General features: G+C 40.4%; 1 protein-coding gene across 8 annotated transcripts in view; it reads left to right on the top strand.

Annotated features, from left to right (window-relative positions):
• The window catches only part of ADD3 (adducin 3), a 154,600-nt gene that overhangs the window by 25,978 nt on the left and 107,426 nt on the right, over positions 1–21,196 (top strand). The window lies entirely within an intron of this gene.

A 21,196-nucleotide genomic window follows, 5' to 3' on the forward strand; every position in this document is an offset into this window, starting at 1 on the left:
CTGCTAACAGTCGATGTGAATATGTTCTCTGGGCATAAATTAAATTAATATGCTATTGATGCAAACAAGATTCAGCTTTTATTTAGCTTTTAATTAACTTGGTTAAAGTGTTGCTATATACGCTACACATCTTGATTAAATTGGTTTGTAAAAATGGAACAGTAACTTTAACTTGCCTGTTAAAAATAGGTGTTGGATGTTTAAAGAACAATGGAAGAAAGCTATTGTCTGACTTTTTTCACAACTAAAAATAGTTATACATCTACTGGCTCTAATTTTGAAGTATTCTCAAAACTAGGCTGTTTAAAGTCCCATCTTGAACTTTCTGTTCACCTAGAAAATTTCTTGTGGGATGAAGAGGTCTTTTTAGGACCACAGCAGTGGGAATCTTAGAAAAGAGGATACCCAGTAGGGAAAAGAATTCCATACACAAATAGAGAGAAGAAAATTCTATGGTAATGATAATATTCAACAATACAGGGTCAAAGTTAAATTAGTGTAAAAAAAAAAAAAAAAAAATTGTGTGTGGTGACATTGTTAGCCTTTCAAATGTAAGACTGACCTTATTCTTCCAACTAATTTTTCTTCTAATTATTTTAATATTGGCCTTTTCTTCCTGGTGCTCATAGAAGTAGTTTTTATGTAATTAAATTATTTAAAACATTTGCTTTGATCCTTAAAAATAAAAAGCTGATCCTTTACAGCATGCTCTTAGTGATTCACTTTAAAAAGGTTACTTAATTTTCTTCTTTAAAGGCTCAAATAAAATATAATTGCTCTTGTTTTAACTGCTAAATTAAGTGATGTAGTTGTGGCAATTTACTGACTTAGCTGCAATTATCTTAATCAAGTTAATAGAATAAATACTGGGCCAAGGCAGTAACCTCAGGAATACAACAACCTTCTCTTTATTTTTATTTTTTATTAAGCATTTAAAACTGTCTAATCCAATTTGGAAGTGCCCTGGTTTCAGATAAGGATAACAATCCTAAATATTAAGTACCTGAATATCAAATATAGTGAAAGCCTTCTATTTTTAGCTGTTAAACCCTATATACAATCTTACTCTGCTGTCTCTAGCACAGGGGTCGGCAACGTTTGGCACGTGGCTCGCCAGGGTGAGCACCCAGGCGGGCCGGGCCAGTTTTATTTACCTGCTGACGCGGCAGGTTCGGCCGATCGTGGCCCCCACTGGCCGCGGTTTGCCGTCCCGGCCAGTGGGGGCCGTGATCGGCCGAACCTGCCACGTCAGCAGGTAAATAAAACTGGCCCGGCCCGCCAGGGTGCTTACCCTGGCGAGCCGCGTGCCAAACGTTGTCGACCCCTGCTCTAGAATGTTGTCAAGGCATAATATAATTAATTTATCAAACTTTATTAATGTTGTTTGAAAATAATTGCTACAAAAATTGTTGATTGGTCTGTGAATGTTTGATAATTACTATATAATATTAGAACATGGTTTAAAATCAATTTCAGAAAGAATGTTTATGTAATAGTTTCCTGTAAGAAAGATTAATAGGGACAGGTTAACCATTTTTAGGACTGGTCAGGTTTTTTTAATGTTATTTCATAATCCAGAATTCAGAAGAAGAAAGTAAACCAAGATCATATTTTGAGTTATTTAGTTTATCAATTAATCAAATTTTTTCAGTTAGTGTTAATCAAATTTTATCATAATTTTCTTATCTACAGCTAGCAAATGAAGTTTCATCATGTGCTTAAGATTTACTGTTGGCTTTTTTCATGATCACTGATGATAACTGGACATAAGTTTTTAAGGGTTACAAGATTTCTTACTTTCTATGTTTAATTAGAAAGATTTCTGTAGGAAGGGAATTTCCAGCCTGTTACTTCAAGGTTTCAAATCCTTTACTTATTTTTTTTAAATAAAAACATAGACTTATTTTAAGAAAAAATATTTTAAATATTCCATTAAATGGTATGGAGATTAAATAAATATTTATTTTTAAAAGTCCATTTTGACCTTTGACTTCCATATAGACTGAAACATCTCCTTGTCGTAGTTGATGATCTGAACTGCAATAGAATGTATTTCAGAAGTGGCATGCTTAGCTTTTCATAGGATGGTGTTTACTTCACCATTTACATGCTCTTTGGACTGATATATGAAATGGCTGTTTCTTTGACTTGCCTTTAATTGCAGGAAATTCACTGTATTTTTATGTTTAAGAAAGAATTAAAGAAGATGGGGAAGAGTGAAGGGATTATATTGAGTGAATGCTTTGTAAACACTGGATATAGGATGTAGACCACATTTGTAGTAATGTTCTTAGAAATCAGTCCTATTTTAAATCAAATTCTCTGCCAACAGCATCTGGTTGTACTTTATATAAAAGTGTGTTTTGTTTTGTGGAAAAAAAGCAAACCATATGACACAATCATTTTTATCTGACTGAAGTTTACAATAATATTTCTGCATTTATTTATGCGGCACCACAAGATGAAATAGGTTATCATCCGAACATCTCAAAGTGCTTTACAGGGGTGAGCAAGTAGTATATCCATTTTGCAGATGGGCAATCTGAGGCACAGAGATTATGCCTTTGCAAAGCGACATTCAGTTAGTTCAGTGGTTCTCAAACGTTTGTACTGGTGATGCCTTTTCCCATAGCAAGCCTTTGAGCACTTTAAAAATATATTTAACACCATTATAAATGCTGGAGACAAAGCGGGGCTTGGGGTGGAGGCTGACAGCTTGCGACCCCCTGAGGGGTCCCGACCCCCAGTTTGAGAACCCCTGAGTTAGTGGCAGATTTGGAAGTAGAACCCAGATGCCCCAACAACTAGACCAAGTGAAACAAGTTCTTAAGTAGCTAGTGCAGTGCTAAGAAGATGCACGAAGTGTCATGTGGCCTCAAACAGTAATCTTTCCAATGGCAAATTTTGCAAATATTTGTGATAACTTTTTAGGATTTACAATAAACCCCTGGTTTATTACTTATTAGAGTTGGGGGCAGTTTCAGAGGCTGTAATCTGTTTTTTAAAGAGATGTAGGTTGCAGAACAGTACCTCAGTGGATTGACGTTAAATCCAGGTTAAATATTTAATCTTAGTTTTTCCCATTTTTATTCTGCGTAGTTTGCAGTTTGACAGCACTCTAGACAGTGAGAGATTTCTCCTTATCCACAGATACTGGAGCAACACAAACAAAGTTTGTGAGGAGACCCAGAGCTCCTTCACCCTTTGAGACTGAAGCAGGTGGCAGCAGCAGGGGGAGAGGGGAGAAAGTAACTCATATACATCAAGGGAAGGATTCCTGTGGCAAAAGTGCACATGACTGTGATGGAACCAGGGAAAACCATGTTTGTCAGCACTGCACTTCTGCAAGATTGACCATCTCTACCTTCTTAGCATACAAAACATGAGCAGGTCATTGTGTGGTATGGGTTGGAGCCAAATCTTTTCCAACTAGAGAGTAGATCATATACATTAGAGGAGAAACCTGTGAGTGGAGTAAAAAGTCAGGGAATATACAAGATTTGACTTCTATTTTTTTTTTCTACATCAGTCTCTCTACTAGGAGAGGGGTTGAGGGGGGTGGGCTGTGGCATTAGGAAGAGCAGTGAAACTTTTAAATATATGGTTTGTGGGGATCCAAAGAAAAAAACACTTCTAGATCCACAGAGGCTGGAATTGCTCTTGTGTGAGGTTCTACATGCCGCCTCCTTGCTTTTGGCAAGAAAGAGTTATCCTGCTATTGATATTGGAGGGAAAACATGAGGAATTAATACAGCTCCAAGCTATGTTGTTCTTGACTAGATTGTCATGCAGGCATTACAGAGAAAACTCCCTTCAAAAATAGCCAGTTTTGTTCAAGCCTGGCCTCTAAAGGCACATCTACACTGGAATAAAAGACCCTGTGGCATGACCACAGTGGACTCAGGTCAGCTGACTTGGGCTTGTGGGGCTCAGGCTATGGGAGGGGGGGAAACTGCAGTTTAGAAGCTCGGGCTGGAGCTGGGGCTCTAGGAGACTTTCCCCCGCGCCCCCCCCCTTTTGGGGTCCCAGAGCTCGGACTCCAGCATGAACCAGAATGTCTGAACAGTAGTTTTACAGCCCTGCAGCTTGAGCCCCGCGATCCCGAGCTAGCTGACAGGGCCAGCTGTGGGTGTTCAGATGCTGTGTAGATGTACTCTGGAACTCCATGGAGCTCCTACAGAGGGCCTTTTGTGGTGTGCCGAAAGGCTATGTATGGGGAAGGAGGACTGTACAATGGAGCTGGCACTTGCATTCCCCCAGGAAGTCAGAATCCTCATGTAGAAGTTTCCCATCATATGTGCCCAGAATGGGCAATCTGTAACTTGACTTCTAGATGTCATATCTTCTTATGGTTGAGCGTCCTTCTTTCCAATTCTAGTTTTTTGTATATGCTAAAATCTAATCAAGGATGCTGATAATCTGTAATGCTGCACAAAGGAGTGTGGAGCAGTTCAATTTTAGCTAACTGGGTCAACTGCTCAAAAAGAGTACCATATGTCAACTTCTTTTGATCCAGTGTTGGAGAACAGATTTATCTGTATGGGGGTTTTATGTACAATATTTGCATGGTTTTAGTCCATATATTTCAGTCACTACCATGTATGTGTTAGACCCAGCAAAATTTGGTATCCAGAAAATAACTTTAATAGATTGTTTCCATCTGACTGATAACTGAACAATGTAATTCTTTTGAATACATACTCATTATACACATTTTGTAAGATGGCTAGCCAGAGACTTTCAGCCAAGTACCAGCTTTTTTTGGGAGTGGCCACCCTTTAAAATCCTTTGAGACTCCATCCAACTGGCAAGTCCACATTACTGAGTAAATGTGGCTAGTCTCTGGACAGCTGAACTCTGCTGCTCACCCTGTGAATTCTTGAAATGTATAGAGATCTGTGAATCCAAACAAGGAGAACAAATGTAAATATCTTATAAAAGTGATGGTTGTTAGAGCATTTCAAGTTAATTGTTGTGTGTTTTAAGAGACACTTGGCAGGGCTGTTAGGCCTAATATTAGCCTTTCCGGTTTTTACTTGGTTTGTGGGTATGTGCCCATTGTTCTGTCTCTTGGTTTCGTGTTCCATTCTTACAGGTTCACGTGGCATTGAAATGTACAAAAATCATGCTCTCCACGCACTTTGGAGACCAGGTGTGTTGCATAATTCAGTGCACTCCTTGTTCACAAGAATGAAGCAAATAGGGTGGAGGGATGGTCAGGCTTTATAAAAATGCCCACAATTGCCAAGAAACACACTGCCTCAGGTGACTGAACAGGTCGTCATTGCTGAGAGGACAGGATTTTTATTTTGGAAAATGATGGTACTAAAAAAGTAAGTGACATTTTGGGCTTATTGACATTACGTTTCAATAGTACACACAACAGCTGCAGTTTTATCCCCTCTAGAAGCAAATATTTTTTGATGGGGAAGCATGTATAATAATAACTTAAAAGATTAGTGAGCTCTAGACTCAAATCACAGTTGTCAGTTTTTTCCTGGTGGTAGTGTTATCCCTTGTGACCGAAGATGATGTTGACTTATGTCTTGAGAGTGCAATTGCGGCTAAAAAGGCTACTGGATGAGCGGCAGTCCTTGCTGTGTGAGGAGCATAGGTAGCTCGATGCCTAGGAAGGGATTACAGCAGTGGTGGGCAACCTGCAGCCATCAGGATAATCTGATTGCAGGCCGTGAGACATTTTGCTGACGTTGACTGTCCGCAGGCACACCCCGCCTCCTCCCCACGCCCCACCCTCGCCCCGCTGCTCCCAGTGGCTGAGGTTGAACCTCAGACTTTCTTCATACCTTTTGCTTCCTCTTTGAGTTTTACTGCAGGAGACCTACTATTTAGGTCTTGATAATATTTGTCAGGATTTCTCAAGTAGCATTATTTTTATTAAATCTAATAATGCCTCTCATGTGTGAGGAAGGTGCTTTGTTTGAATAAATGTTTCAGTTTGAGGATAAAATCTTCCAAATAGATACAAGAGCCACAGTACTGCAAGAAGACTTGTCCTATCATGAACCTGTAAACACTGTACAAGAACCAAAAGACAATGCATCTGACTGCTTCTCAGGAAAGTGATTGACCAATCAGTTAATGCATCATGATACAGCATAAATCTAGTGTACCAATGAACATGTAGTAATATCTTTGTTTACATCTCTGAAACTGCACTGAAGAGCCAAATACTGCTAAAAATAAACTGCAGTTATTTTTAAATTAGAGAAAGATATTCAAGGTTAGAATGAATTGTTGATTATTTACTTGTCTGGTAGCTGAATACATTTTGGAAGTGGTGAATTAGTTCTGTCCCAAATTTCAAAACACCTGTGCGTGCACACTTTCACGTGCCCGGTTTGATGCATAAATTGCCTGATGTGATAGTATAATGCATTTAAAGAACCTGTATTTTAAAACAACATCCCAGAAAGGTACAAAAACACTAAATATTGAACATGGGCGTACGTGCCAGCCGTATGAGTGGTTTATTTTTATTTTCTATTAAATACAACATTTGTATAATCATATTTGTACTGTATGTGGGAGCTCCTGTTTTTTCACTGCTGGTATTGCAGTGGTAGTTAATTGTTTGCCTAGATCAGCTGGATTGAAGCATTTGTGTGGATTTTGTGGTGCAGGTACCCAAGGAATTTGAAGTTAATGACATAGCTATCCAGGGACTTCCAAGTTCTTCTTCGAGTGATTGCTCATGTGTATTCCACAGTAGGAGTGCTACTACAGGCTAGATTTTCCCTTTGTATAGCTTATTTTTTTCTTATAAATAGTGCTAGAGTACTCTCATGGGATTGCCACCCTCACTTTTTTGCTGTCTTCAGAGCTGGACTCTGAACGCAGCAACTGCGGAGCTTCCTGCAGCCTCAGGAGGTTCCTGGAGGTGGGTCAGAGGTCCATCCCCTGCACAGCTGCTCTTGGGGGCAGGGAGAAGTCCTATCCTTCCCCAACCCAGCTGGAGCTAGGAGCCCCCTTGGCTGGGGCGCTCCTAGCAGCAGGAGGAGATCGGACTCACCACCACAAGACTCTTCCAGCTGCAGGAACTTCTGGGGCTGCTGCACAGTCCCAGCGCATCTTGCAGCAGGGGGAGGCACCCGGAGGTGGGTCTGATCTCCCCCCAAGAGCGGCTGTGCAAGGGATGGGTAAGTCCAGTCCCTCCCCAGCCCATGTGGAGCTAGGAGCCCTCTAGCTGGGGCACTCCTAGCAGCATGGGGAAATCGGATTTTACAGGGAAGGGCTTATTTCACGGTCCATGACGCATTTTTCACTGCCGTGAAATTGGTAGGGCCCTATCTATAATCCAGGCAGGCTGTGAAACCACCGCTTTATGTATATCATTTGTAGTGATTCCCTAGCTTCTTAAAGTTTTGGAAGAATTTTAATCCCTCTGAAAATTTGCTAATAGGAATTACAATAGTAGGCTTCATCATCTATAGCGGGTTTTGTTGTAATAATTATAGATGATGAAGCTATTTGGATCTGTCCTTTTGCCTCCATGTTGCCACATCATCTAGATGAAACTCTGCAAAGTCATTGTGTTTGCACTGAACAGGGCTCTAAACCTGCTTTCATAACCAGTTAGGAAGTTGTGCACTTCTGTTCTTGTGATAGTTGTTTATGGCCTTTTTTCCCTTTGTATTTAATCTGACTCAGGATTGAATTCATTATCTCTCTGCTCCCCATATTAATATTTTCCATTCTCAGGAATTGATTATTGAGATTTTGTTACAATAAAGAAAAAGATATACATACTGGCTCCACTATACCTAGAATAGTGTCTGTAATTATGTGAATAATTTTAGAATTGAATTTCTTTAACTGTTTTTTTATAACTTATTTCTTAATTTTCAGAGAAAAATAGGCAAACTCAGGTATACAAGTCAATAACAAGACTAACGATAAACACAACACCCAATTACAAATAATCATTACTTCATATCTAGTTGTTCTTCAGTGGCCTGTGTATTCCCATTTATGAGCTATGTTGCCCTTTGTATTGAGCTGTGGAGCTTCCTTGAAAAGCTTTGTCCTCTAAGAGGTGCATCTGAGATTCTGTGCAAGGGTGATATCATTGCCCTACTTCATCTAAAAGTGTGCAACCCCCAAGCACCTCATCTTTTTCTGCCACCACAGAGAGAACAGAACTCACTTCCATGGCCTCAAGCTAGATTTTCCCTTTGTATAGCTTATTTTTTCTTATAAATAGTGTGGAGTACTGTAGGATAGTTTAGCATACATAGCATCCTCTTGTCCTAGAAGCCTTCGGCCCCTCACTGGAAAAAGGTTGGGCCCGAGCCCTATTAGGCAATCCAATCATCCCCTAAGAAACTGTCAGGAACTCGGTTGGCTCTGGGCACAGTCACTTAGCAACCCAATGAGCTTGTCTGGGTCCAATAAATGCTCACTCCATGACTGTGCTCCCTGACTTGACAAAGGGGCCAATGGATCACTATTTAAACCTTATAGCAACAGCAGAACTGTGGTTGCTCAATGCATTCATCCCTGCAGATGTGTTCCAGACGTGCTTCCTGCACTGACCCTTGCTCCAACCCATGCCTGCTTCATCTCCAGCCCTAGTCCCTATCTTCCTCACAACTCCTGACTCTGACCACTGGCTTGTCTCCTAATCACGTCTCCAGTTCTGCCCTCTGGTTCTGCTCCGATCACTAGGCCAGACTCCTGTTCTGACCACTAGGTAGCATCACCTACTCCCCGCTGTGTGGCTGCCTGAGAGTAGTGGCAAGCCAACTAAAAACAAAGGCCTAAATAAATAAATGTGTTGCTGCAGTATCATATCTATGATACTATATGTTTGAGGCACTGACTTTGAAGGGGCATAGCCAGTCTATAGGGCATCATCACCTGGCAAACTGCTGCACCTGTTCCTAAAGTCTTAAAGCTCCTTCAGACCAAGGATCGGGGAAGTGAGGTAGCGGAAGATTGGCTGAAAAGGTTCTAATGAAGCCAATGGGAGCTGCAGGGGGGGCAGCACCTGCAGACAGGGGCAGCGCGCGAAGCCCCCAGCTGCACCACCCCTCTCTTCCCCCCCCACCCCACCCCGGAGCCAGAGGGACATGTCGCTGTTTCCTGGGAGTCGCCTGAGGTGCGTGCTGCCCGGAGCTCGCACCCCAACCCCCTGCCCCAGCTCAGAGCCCGCTTCTGAACTCCTCAGCGCCAGCCCAGAGCCCCATCTTGCACCCCAAACCCCTCATCCATGCCTCCACACCAGAGCTCACACCCTCTGCCGGAGTCCCTCATTTCTGGCCCCACCCCTGAGCCCGCACTCCTAGCTAGAGCCTTCACCCCCTCCCAAATCCCAACACTCTGCTCCAGCCCGGTGAAAATGAGTGAGCGAGGGTGGGAAAGAGCGAGCGACAGAAGGAGGGGGGTGGAGTGAGTGGGGACAGGGCCTTGGAGAAGGGGCTGGGGTGGGGCAAGGGTGTTCGGGTTTTCTGCAGTTAACGAGTTGGTAACCCTAAGTGGCTTCCTTTTGGTTTTCACCACTGGCAATCATACGGGGCATTGACTCCTGAAGGCCATCACACACAGTAATGGTCAATTTCTCCGCCGCTGTTTCTGTAACACATTTTTGTTTTTTTACGGGACAGGATTGTTAGCCCTGTGCCTAGCCCTGAACCTGGAGGACCAGGGTGTCTGCTTTGTCAGGCCCCCTCCCCAACAGACCAATCTGGCATGGTTGAACCTGCCAGGAGCAAAAAACCCCACTGGCACAAACTCTGGGGATCATTGCAGCGCACAAACTGTCCTGCCACAACAAGGCACAGACACCAGAGGACAGAATAAATTTGTTAGTCTCTAAGGTGCCACAAGTACTCCTGTTCTTCTAGAGGACAGAAGGAATCTAATAGACTAGTATTGGAAGTCCTCTTTGAAATATTGCATGAGAGAGATATTAGCCTGCCAGTTTTATCTTAGAAAAGAGATTGCTGTAATTGGTACTTTTACCCACAAGGTTATCAACTTCTTAGATGTCACATAACTTTCTGTCTCCCTGACTATTTGAACAGTCCACTTGAAGATGGTCTGCACTACTAGCTCTGACAGGACGCTTGCAGTGTGAACAAGGGAAAGGCATGCGCAGACTCTAGCTTGTTTGCTATTATGTCTTACTGCAGGGACAATAAAATCTTTCGTTGAGAATTTCTAGTCAACTTTGGTTCTAAATATGGATTCTTTTTCTCTAGCGTGCTCCTTAAGGCAATGGGCTGGCTTGTTTTACATGTATGTACAACATCTAGCACAGGAAGAGAGTCTGCATTCTTTCTCTGGGCACGAAGAGGTCAGTAGGAGGAAATCCAGGGGAAAGCAAAAGCCCTGGGATCCTTTCCCTGACAGAAGGGGTTTACCCAGAGGAGTTGCGGAGGAGAGAGCCTGAGAAGTCAGGGGAGGAAGAAGCCAAAGAGCATACGGATTGAGACTGGGTAGACCTTGGCGGCTGCTGCTGCTAAGGACTCTGGGCTGGAACCCGGAGTAGTTGGTGGGCCCATGTCCCCCTATTAGCCACTGGGGAAGTTGCACAGACTGGGAATTGGTATGGAGGACTACCTGGGACAGTGTACTGACAGTTGGTCTGGAGGGTCTTTGATACCCTGAAAGAGGAAAATTTTATTGACCTGGTTGGAGGGCTGAATCATGATAAGAGAGCACCCTGCGTCCTGATTAGGGATTTATTTAGAAACTTGAGAATTAAAGGTAACTTTCTCTCTGTGCTCAACTGAATGTATGGAGTGACTAAATGACCAGGGTGGATTATATCCTTGTGTTACCCTTTTAAAGGCATATATGCATTACAGTACTTTGTGTAGGGAACTAGATGAGTTGGGTGAGTGTTTGGGGTTCATAATTGTTAGAAGGAATGTTTAAGATATAAATACTTGTAAAGAGTATTAATTGTTTTGCCTAAAGGACCTGACTTAATGTCCTTTCCAAGTGTGATTGTTGCACTTTGGGACCCTACCCTACAACCCTAATTCTTGCAAGTGCTGTGTACAACTAATGTAAAGCTATGGGAGGTTTTGTGGTTAGGGCACTAGCCTAGGACTTGGGACACCTGGATTCAAGATCCTGCTCCACCATAGACTTCCTGTGAGATCCTGAGCAAGTCACTTAGCCAGATTTTTAAAGGTATTTAGGTGTCTAGTGGCATTTTCAAAAGCAGCCAGATGCCTAACACCCAGTGGGTGGTAGGTGCTTAGATGCTTTTGAAAAGCCTACTAGGTGTTTAAATACCCTTAAAAACCTGGCCATTAACATCTGTGTGTTGGTTCACAGTGCCACGGGGGTGTTGAGGATAAATATATTAAAGATTTGTGAGGTATTTAGAAACTACAGTAATGGGGGTATGACCAAGTCTTCTCTGTCCCTTGCTGGAGGCGGTGCCACCCTGACTCACCCACCCAAAGTGTCACCAGAGAAAGAGGGGCAGAGAGTTAAGACCTCTGAGCACTGACTGGAGAGGCCATTCAGGCTCTGGTATCAGCAGTACCAATATAAATTGGTCCTCCAGTGACTAGAAGGGTCAGAAGGAGGCAGTGGCCAATCAGGACTCACCAGGTGAGATGGGGAGTATTGTATGGAGCTGGGGCAGTCCCAGACTCAGGGCCTCACAATTTGACTTCACCTTTGGTAAAAGCGTGTGACACAGACAATTTTTGTTGTAGAACTAAACGCACAGGTGGCCATTTTTTGGGTTGAATTTCAACTAACTGTTGAAAGGGGCACAAGGAACATGGCAAGAGGATGCCTTGCTCGTGGTGAGCTATGATAGGGACATATAAGTACCTCAAATAGAAGGCAGTTATGTTGATTTCAAGGAGACTGCTCATGTGAAGGAGGATATAGTCCTATTCTATTTCTTGCCTTTGTTACGAGATACTACATCATAAAATACGTATCTTTTTGCCTGGGAGTACAGTAAACAGAATAAATATCTATAAATTCATATGTTTAAAACAAAAAGCTTAAAAATTAGCTCCACATTCAAACACAGCTTCATCAATAAGCTACGTTTCCATGGTCAAAGTGACTGACAGTGTGTCGGAAGAAGAATAACCACAAAGGAGTAGTCTCACCACTTGTACCTTGCTATTTGAAAACAGATTGTAAAATAAAATATATATCTAATATAGACAAGTTAGACAATACAAGAAAGTAAACATTACTAAAAAGAATGGCTGCTAGAAAAGCTGGACTGAAATAAAAATATCATCAAAAACAATAACAAACTAAATTGAATGTTACTTAAATTCCATCTTGCAAATGTGTCATGGAAACCTTACGGCTCAGGTACAGCCTGCCCTTTACCATGAATGGTGCTGATACCAGGAGGAGGGATATCTTGTATTTTAGTCACCGGTTTTAAAAAAAACAATTCTCCAGGCAAGTGTAAATGGGTAAGTAGTATTTTGAAATCATTCTTAACTAAATATGCACTAGAACATCGACATTGCATTTATTCCTCTCTTTCACTTCAGAACTAGAAAAAGCTGTCCAAAAATGTTCATGTATTTTAGTCTGTTCTTATGTAAGTACAAAGTTGCTATTTAGTTATTCTTAGTGGTGCTGAGTCTGAATTTCTTTGCCATTTGTCATTTAACGTTAATGGTAATTCAGTATAGAAGTTCCTTTTTGTTCTTGGTGGTAGACTAGATTTTTTTCTTTATAATTTTTTTTTTAAATGTTGGATCCTATTCCTGAAAAAGTGGCTTCCAATGGAATTATTGTTCTCCAATGGCAATCTGTAATAAACGTAAGAATATATACCGGATCAGACTTGTGGTCCATATAGTCCAGTAGCCTGGCTCTGGCAGTGGCCGGAACCAGATGCTTAGAGGAAGGTGCAAGAACATACGCCACATCCACCACCAGTAGGAGGATCTGCAATAATCTGCTTCCCATGAAGGTCTCGTCCTAATTCCTAATAGTTAGAAATTGCCTTACACCCTGAAACATGAGGTTTTCTTTCCCTTCCCAAACTCTTTTTAACATTAACTATTATAATGCTATAGCTTGGAAATAACCACAGTAATATGTATGCTGTGAGTGTCTCCTCTCAACAATCAGATGGCAGCTGGCTAAAAGGCAGGATTTCTACATCCAACCCCTCTTCTCCCAGTAGGCAGGCAATCTTCTAGCTATTTTTGCAGTTTTTAAAACTTGGGCTTAAACCTGAGTTTAACTATGAGTAGGTGGCATGTTGCTATCTTTGCCCTTGTCTTTGGCTGTAAAATCATGATCTGCATCATGCTGGTTACCTTGACTCTTCAGTATTTGAATGCTAACACATACAAAGTTTTGTAATGAAGACAAGACCTCAGTGGAGCAGCTGCAGCTGGCACATTTCTTTCTCCTGGAGCGCTGTCTTTGCCTGCAGGCCTTATCTCCAAAGTTTCTGTAGAAAAACCCGAAGAATCTTCAATAAAAGGAAGGGGCGAAAATGCTCAGCTTGTGCTTCAGCCTTCCATTCTACAATGAGTCCCCCCTCCTTCTACGTTTCATTTACTCATGTGGTGATCCTGTAGCCAAGCTCATGAAGTTGGGAACAGAAGCAATTGGGACAGAGTGCTTGCCTGAGCCATGGTCTTAAAAAAATAAAACCAAAACCAATGATCACATGTCTTACTGATTTTCCTCCCCCTTCCCCCCCCCACCCCCCCCAAGTCACATAGCCTATATAGGCTGTGTCATGGTAGAAGCATTGGCAAAGTGGAAATGTCCTGTGAGATTTCCATAGGAACTATCCTTTTTCCTCCTCCACCCGACACTGATACTCTTCTGGAAATGGTAATTATAGGAGTGGCATACTTGCTTTACTTTCTTTTCCCACTGTGGTGTGCATCACTTAGATTGTGTGTTTAATTGCAGTGTATATTGATCCTCCATGCTTCATTGAGTTCTGGAAAATAAAGCTTCGTTTAGTCTGTATTGGGACAAATGCATCAACATCTGGAAGATGGAGCTGATTAAGCTGTGATTACGTATTCATTTTGATGAGCTGTAAGAACTTGCCATAGCTTGAAATGAAATTTTATTGCCCAGTTGAATAGTTTGCATGAACATCTGAACTAGATGGTTGGTGTCCCAAGAAAAGGAAATTCTTTTACACAATTTTATTGTTCATGCCAATTGTTAGCTAAAAAGGATTAGAAGTTCTGTTCATGTTTTTTCTTCAACTCATAATAGCTTGAAAATCATGTCCAGGCAGCCTTTCTTTTCTTTTGATAGTAGTGAAATTCCTCAACTAGTGAATGGAGTTCCTGGGAAATATTATTTTTGATCTGTTGGATTTGCTTATGAAGAATAATGTGTGAAGTATTGAGGCCTTACAGAGTTCCTTAAGCAGAGAAGTATATCTTCCCTGTGCTACAGAACACGTAGTATGTTAACACATGTTTTGTTCACCCAGGTGCTACTTCGTGGGGGGGAAATAAAGTTGATAAAACAAGCTCAGGAACTGGAAACTTACAACTCAGGTGAATGTCACTGCTTTTATTGTTGCTTTACTCTTACTCTTCCAGTCTCACTTCAGGATAGTGCTTTGGATACCTTTACAACCCTCACTATACTATACATTTAGCTATCTGTTTCTTGCAACATTTTTGAGGAACTTCCTCTTCACTTTAGTTTATCTATGGCAGCCTGCCTAGGTTTTGTTCTCTTCCTCTTTTGATATCCTCGCTATTTAGATATTCTGTTCACATCAATAAATCTTTTTTTAAGAATTGCTAACAGAAAACTGATTTTTTGTGTGTGTGGTAATTCCTTATATGGACAAATTTTATCCCATTTTTAAGTTCATTGAGATCTTTGTACTACTTCATTTCCTCTCTTCTTGGAAATAAATCACTTTCTAGAGAGCAGCCTTCTGCATTTGAAGGACTGCACACTTCCAATCTTCCAAATTCTAAAAAGAACCAGAAATGAATAGCAAAACATTTTGGGTGGTAACTCAAATACACACTTTTGGCACATAGAATACACCAGACCCTTGCTAGAACGCGCGTCTATATAGCGCAAATACGCATATAACGCGGTCGTGGCCATGGATCCCAAATTTAATTACTTTAATTGCAATTCATTTTTACGCGGTCCCCGCTATAATGTGGTCCCCATGTTAACGCGGTACCGCGCATGGATCACAAATCCCGCATTCTAGCGAGGGTCTGGTGTACTTTTAATTAACTCAGGGAATTAAATTGGGGAATGAGAATCAGCTTCTTTAAACTTCATTATTAGAAAATTACTAGAAATATTGTAACAATTAATGGAAAAAGCAATGGAAAATAACCAGTTTTTAGAAGAGATGCTATTTTTTTCCAATGGCTAAAATGTGGAACAAACTAACAATGTTGTAGATGTCACTGCATTTTTTTTATTTGAAGTTTTCTATTAACTATAGGCATAAAATTAACATATTAAACTTGAAAATGTGAAAATAGATCAAACACTTGGCCAGATCCTGCAAAGTGTCTCGTGCCCTCAGTTCCTATCTACGTTTAATTGTGTAAACGCACAGGATTAGGTCCATTTAGCGATACTAAGTCAACAACAGGGCCCAATACTGCTCCCACTCAAATTTAATGCAAATCTCTCATTCATGTTAGTAGGAATAGGATCAGGCCATGAAAGTAGTTGATGTAAGAGAAATAACCAGTTACCCCTGACGGAAAGAGACAGCATGATCCAACGCTGTCCGAAATACTAAATACAAAGCTCATTTACCAAATACATCAGAGAGAAAAGTTAAATCCCAGCATAGATAATGCCAGGCAAAAATCAAGCTCTGTTCTAGAACATATAAAGGATAAAATGAAAGCCAATTTCAGAAATACTTTGAAATTTAGTTTTCTGTCTTCCACACAGCTGTATAGTCTTTACTGAGTCTCCTGCATGCATACTGTTGGTATGTTGGTGGAAGCATGGTCAGCCTGGCAGAAGCTGCAGTGCTGCTCTCACAGAAGCATATGTGGAAATTCTGTTCTAGCAGCTGGCAAAGTTACTAGCTAGAAACTACTGTGAAAATAGGTGCAACCTCTGAAATTAATATCAGTTGGGCATGTGCACCTTAATTCTATCTGAGCCTTTCTGACTAAAGGATAATTCCAGGTGCAACACTTCATCATTTTAACTTGCTGAATAAACACTTTCTGATTGATTATTTCAGTTCCAGACTACTCTGGATGCTATTTAGTGTTTGTAAAATCAGTTAGACTAAAAGGACAGAAGCTAGAGAGTGTCCTATGTTGCAGTAGAAAACAACAGGAGAATCTGATGGAAGAAGTCATGTTTTACCTCAGTTGAGATAATAATGAAGGCTCTAAGAGGGTAGCCTATAGGGCATAATAATTCTACTAGGAAAATAAGAACTAATGTAGATAACTGTGCAAACATGACAAGAGGACTTTACTTTTTTTTCATTGTTGATGAGCAAATTTTAACTTCCTTCATATTAAAGTAAATGCAGTCCAGATGGTTGGAGAACACAGAGTCCTAGCTGAAGGGGTGGGGTGGGAAGGGAGAGACGGCTGCAGAATGAAACTTAACAGATAGCAGTGAATTGCTAAGAAACTTGTGGAAAATATAGGTTTAAAGTTAGAATGTGAAAAGTACTATTGTTCTTCCCTGCCCCTCTTCCAGCCCGGGAGCAGATTTGAGCCTTTAGGATAATCTTCAAAGTAAATCCAAATGTATAATTCAGTAATTTTGGATTAGACAAGGTTTGTTTATGTATTCAAATTGGACTCAAAAGAAAGAGGTAATACAAATCTGTTTGTTTTTTTCCCATTAGCTAGGTTGTTGGTGAACAATAAACAAATCATCTTAAGCCTTTTAGCATCTCAAATATATGCTGTTGAAACACTTGTTTTCTTGGAGCACTTCATCATTGAATTTTTTTTTTAAACCTATACACACAATGATTCTCAAGTGCTTTGAAAAAACTAAGTACTGTACTATAAGTGCTAAGTATTAGTCATATTGTCAGTATGTATACTGTTAGTGTACTTGTGTAGCTTCATCAAAGCTACTTTACCCAGAAATTATTACTATAAGACATTGGTATTTCCATTTAAAATTTATCTTGTAAAATGTTTTACAGACATTTCACAGCAATGAAATAGAGACCACACACAGAAGACATTAATATGTACTGCTGGACTGATCTCATTGTATGTTTTGTATTTTTATTTTACAGTTTTAACGTTTTTAATTGGGCATAGAGGTTGGGAGAGGGATGGAGGGAGTGGGTGGAAGAGTTAGTAGGGTGAGAGAATAGAAAGAGGGATAGTCCCAGCTCATCACCTGCCTAGCCACCTGCAGGCAGGTTTTGTAAACATAGCAGAGGTGAGCATTTTCCCTCATGCCTAACACCAGTGTAAGCATGAAGGTATTTAAGAGAGAAGTTGACTAGTGCTCTGTAAATGCTGGCACAGTTGGCAGAGTGAAGCAGGCTTTGACTTTGCAACTGAATCAAATAGATAAGCTATTAGATCAGCTAGAGTGTGAGGCTAATTTATGAAGAACCTTAAGGACCTTGTGTTTGATGTAGTGGTGAAAGGGGAGCAAGAAAAAACATCAAAGTGCTTGGTGTTGTCAAGACAAGACGGGAAGCAAGATCTTGGCAGCAATATTTTGAATGAACTTGAGGGGAACAAAGCTGCAGTAATAAAAGTTCGGAAGGAGGAGGTTGTGCTCCTCAAGATGTGAAATGAGGATTTTGAGTTTTAGCTGTGTGTACAGATGAAAGGTCAGATTTCAGTTATGCTGTGTAGGAAGAAGTGGAAAGATTTACACATAGTCTGTATTGTGAGTCTAGAGAGAGGGCTGAGTCAAATGTGTCGAAGTTAAAGGCTTGAGTGTTTGGGAAGATGGCTGTGTTATCCACAGTGATGGCGAAAAGGAGGATTGGGGAATGGAAGCTTGGGGAATGGAGACTGAGAATTAAATTTTGGCCATGTTGAGTTTGAGATAACTACGGACATCCCTTTTTAAGGATGGCAGAGAGAGGTCAAAGTACTGGATTAGATGAGTGAGGCAGCTTATCACTAGGGAAGTCGTTGGCTTAAAGATGGTAGTCAAAGCCATACTTGTGGATAAAAGTACCAAGAGATAAGAGGGGAGCCAAGGACAGAGCTGCTGGCGACATCTACAGAAACAGGGAGTTAGGATTATGACTTACCAGATAAAACACTGAAGGAATAAGAGGATGAAGTCATGAAAGCTAACGACAGGATTTCAAGAATCATTGACAACTTCAAAAGCTGCCAAGTGGTCTCATATTGAGAATGGAATTTGGAAATGAAAAGGGTAGAGGAGAGATTGTATGGTAGTTTGAGGCTGAGGCGTTGAAGCTTTGTGTGTGGGGAAGGGTATGGGGGGATGGTGGTTATTTTTAGATGTGGGGAGAATACAGAATGCTTGTACTGGGAGAGGAAAGAACCGTTTGTGAGTGAGAGGTTCAATAGAAAAATGAGATGCGGTGAGAGTATGGGTATGGAAGGCGAGGAGATGTGCAGTCAGAGGAGGAGAGAAGTCAGGAAGTCTCTGTATTAGTGACGGGGCTGTTTTGACCATTTTCAGCAGAAATTAAAACCAGAAATTTGTTGGTTCCTGAAAATCTGGCAGCATTGCGTAAAGGGAGTTAAAAAAAATTAGTACTGGGATGCTTCCAAATTTGTTTGGAAGTTTAAAATAAACTTGAGAGCCAAAAGGATTAGTTAGTATTTGTATAGCATTTAGAAGATGTAAAATACTATATAAGAGGTGGTCTCTGTGCTCCCAATTTTACTTATTTAAATATGGATAAATATTTGAAGGTATTTGTTTAAACTTAATGTATTTATATTGATTATTCCCCCCCTAAACTAGAATAAAAGGACACTCAACCAATGCTCTGGGAGCCACTGACAATCGTTACAAAAATACACTAATAGAAGTTTGTATATTGCATATCTAACACTTGTCATCTAGGGATCTCAAACCACTTGACAAATATTAATGAATTAAGCCTGACCAACCCCCTTCCCCCTTGAAATCAGTATTAATCTCATTTTACACATGAGGAAACCGAGGCACGTGATATTCAAATGATTTGGCCAGGGTCACATAGAAGGTTTGAGAGGTGCAACTAGTATCCATTTTCTTAAGTTCCAGTGCTGTCCTCTTCACACACAGGCCTTTTCACTCATTCCCTTTACTGAATTCATACTCAAGAACTGTATTAGTTTGGTGTAATACTGCATTATTACAGAATCTTACTTCAGAACATTTACAAAGGGTCATTTTATTATCCTAGACTTATAGATTATTCAGTCTTCACTTTCATGCCTAATAATGCATAGTGAGAATTATTGAGCTCAGTACACATCAGTAAATTTGGCTATTTTAGAAATGTAGCAACTTGAAACGTTTTCAATATTTAGAGTCTGATTATAAGCTTGACAACTTATATCAGTAATATTTCATTACAACACTGTAAAAGACTCATTTTGATGCAAACTATCCCCACGAAGGGGTATGGTTTCTTGCAAGCCCCCCCCCTCAAAATTTCTTATATTTTGGAAACTTTTTTTGCATCAGCCACTTACTGCACACTTTGTTGTCATAGTGATGTTTCATTACAATTGTCTTTTTTATAAAAAGTGTGGAATTGCCTAATTTAAGATGAAACCTTTTATTCTTTTACTTCAAGATAACTTATCAAAATACACCCACTACCTAGTTTCCATTTTCTAATGTGTGTTTAATTCAGACTTATTCTACAACGTTATCTTTCTGTAGCCCATTACATAGGAAAGATTCAGTTGTATTCGAGAAAATAGTCAACTTGTATGACAGGCACAGTGTATGTTAGATTCTGCCTCAGTTCATGATTGTACTGTGTATCCCTAGAAATGACTGTGTTCTGAATCCATAGAACTTTTTTCAGTTAAATCGTATGCATTTGAACAACTTAAATTCAGTTCATTTTTTGACCAAACCCTTAGGATGTGACAGCTTTAGTAAGTGTTTGATGAGGTAAATCTTCAAGTATTCTGTTCAAAATGAGATAATCTGTTAATGTTTATGATAAAAAATTAACTGTTTTTAAACTGAGACAGAAAAAATAATCTCTAGCAAGTTTTAAAGACTGTTCAGTATCCTTCTATAATTTCAAGCAATTATCTCTCTAAGGGCAAAATTGTGTGGTCTGTAATAAGGAAAAACTTCCATTGATTGCAATGGAAGCTTGGCCTGAGTAAAATTACAAGATTTTGCTTAAGTATATGTTCAAAATGGCAAGAAACTATAACCTGGTGCGGTGGCTCAGTAGAGAAAATAGTGGGGGATGAATTGAAATGAAACCAGCAAGTCATTTTTGCATAGTTTTCCATTATCCAGCCCTCATTACAGAAATATGTGGTGTATTCTAAATACTGCCTTGCTTTAAAGCCTGCATATTTTGGGTAATCTAAAACTGAGTAATCCTCTGTATGGCATTGTAAACAAAATGAGATTGAAAAGCTTTAGTAGATGCTTTTCCTAAGATATTGGTATTAATCGTAAGACTGTTAAGAAGAGAGGTTATAATCAGAGTTACCAACTTTCACGCAGTAAATAAGCACCACGACTTTCACAATAAGCCAAAAATCAAGATAATCCCATTTCAAAACAAGCCAATCCCTAAGAACCCCAACACTCGACTAGATCCCTCCAGCATGCAGTCTGGGACTATGGTGGGTCCACTGTGCACCCCTGACTCTCCCCCTACTTGACACCCCCCTCTTGCTCCTGCTTGCCAAGAGCCGATTTAAAAAAATAAAAAAGTAACAAGCTACAAGCCAAAAACTAGCCAACAAGCAACTCTCAAGCCAATGAAGCCAAAAACAAGCCCAATTTCTGCATTTTTTCCCGCAGGTTTGGCATGTCTGGTTATAATCAGTGGGTTTTGTATCCCTGTACAGTGCTTTTGCAGATTAGGTGGTGCTGTGTTACCTTAACTATATAGGAAAATAACCAGAAAAGTACTGATGATACTTTGATTTGTCATTAGATAGCTTAATAGCTATATTCTGTTAAAGTGTATATTTGTCTCTTGCATTTATTACTGGCTTGGGACCTGTGGTCTGCAGGACAGACACTTGTTGTGGGTTCTTCCCCGCCCCCCTCCCCGCCCCCCCCACTA

This window comes from Terrapene carolina, unplaced genomic scaffold (assembly GCF_002925995.2).
Source record: "Terrapene carolina triunguis isolate 2854851 unplaced genomic scaffold, T_m_triunguis-2.0 Scaffold95, whole genome shotgun sequence".
NCBI lineage: Eukaryota > Metazoa > Chordata > Testudines > Emydidae > Terrapene > Terrapene triunguis.